Here is a 1,521-nt window from a genome sequence, read left to right as displayed (position 1 = left end):
TATCTATCCTCAGAGAAATTATAATTAAAATTAATAGTAATCATGAAATGTGTCAAATATATACGTCGTGTGGGGAAGGGGACGAGGAAAAAGGATAAAGGAGGGATAGAGGAGAGAAGGTACTAACAATAAGAGATAAAAACGCAAATTCTAGCTTTGGCTAAGAGACTGACATTTCACGTTTTAAGAGCGCGACATCGAAATGCCTCCTCGCACATAATTCGCATGTATCCGCTATCGCGCTCTCCAGTTTCGAAATGTCGGACTAAGTGAAGAGAGAATTGGTACAAAGTCTTAAGAGATAAATGAGCTCGAGAAAAAGCGTATATGGTATTCGCTTTGCGAACGTATGTACGTGTGTATGTGTGTGTGTGTGTGCGCGCGCGACTCGCGTGCTGTGTACGTATGCGAATGTAAATATGTAATGTGCGTATATATGTGTGTATGTATACAATGATCGCGTTCATCGGTGAATGTAACTTTACATAGGATCAAGGTCGTTCGAAGTATCGTCGGCTGATTCCTCAGCCTTTTCTGTGTCTCAAGTATAAAACTAAAGGATGCGGCCGGCGAAGCCTTTTTGTAAAACTATATATTTGTTCTCTCTTTCTCTATCTCTCTCTTTCTCTATTGCGCTCAAGTGTGTGCACGTGTTTGTTAAAAACATTCATTTTTTTTTTTTTTACACTGCAGGCAGGTCGACAGGTTTGACTATTCGTGCGTGTTATACATGAGACACTCCGTAACCGGGCGTTATCCAATGCGAAATACGCGAATGCTTTGACGTGACGTTATCACCGATGATGATAATGATAATGATGATGATAATAATGGCGATGATAATGACGATAACGATGGCGATTAATGCGCGCGTGAGTGTCATTGATGAATTTCTCTTGCATTAATTTAATGATCATCCGTAAACGTCGATGTCGCGGTGGTCCGTTTTTGGAATAGCTATAATAATTATTATAAATATATATATTTATATGTATATTTATATATGTATATAATAGGTCCATGCGTTTTCTTCTCCTTTATGCGCGTGTAATGCAACGTGTATGACAGTGAAGAGCGTGTATACTAGGAATGTACATAGTGTACGTAGAGATATTTAATTAGGTTGTGTATAAAACGATGATACATACTATTTACTCGTTACTCGTTTATATCAAACGACACATAATTATGATATCGATTTTTTTAGTCTCATGGTACGACGTTCCAGGGCACACGGCGCGTCGTTTGCCAATAGGCTAATAGTCTTGTCCTGTCTTCTCGCACAATATGATCGCGCGGTCACGCATCCACGCTGACTCGCACTCTCTCTTTCGCCCCTTTCACGACAAAAAAAAAAACGATCGCGTGGTTATGATACAAGAATCTCTTCCAAATGAATGGTCATCAGTTGAGCATACAATTTGGCATAACGCGTGTTTCTTAAAATTGCACGCTATATCTTGGATTCGAGTTGTATTTAAATGAAAATTTGTAAATGTTTCAGATCAATATATATATATA

This window comes from Trachymyrmex septentrionalis, unplaced genomic scaffold, assembly GCF_001594115.1.
Source record: "Trachymyrmex septentrionalis isolate Tsep2-gDNA-1 unplaced genomic scaffold, Tsep1.0 scaffold6, whole genome shotgun sequence".
In the NCBI taxonomy this organism is placed as follows: domain Eukaryota; kingdom Metazoa; phylum Arthropoda; class Insecta; order Hymenoptera; family Formicidae; genus Trachymyrmex; species Trachymyrmex septentrionalis.
This window is presented reverse-complemented; position numbering follows the sequence as displayed.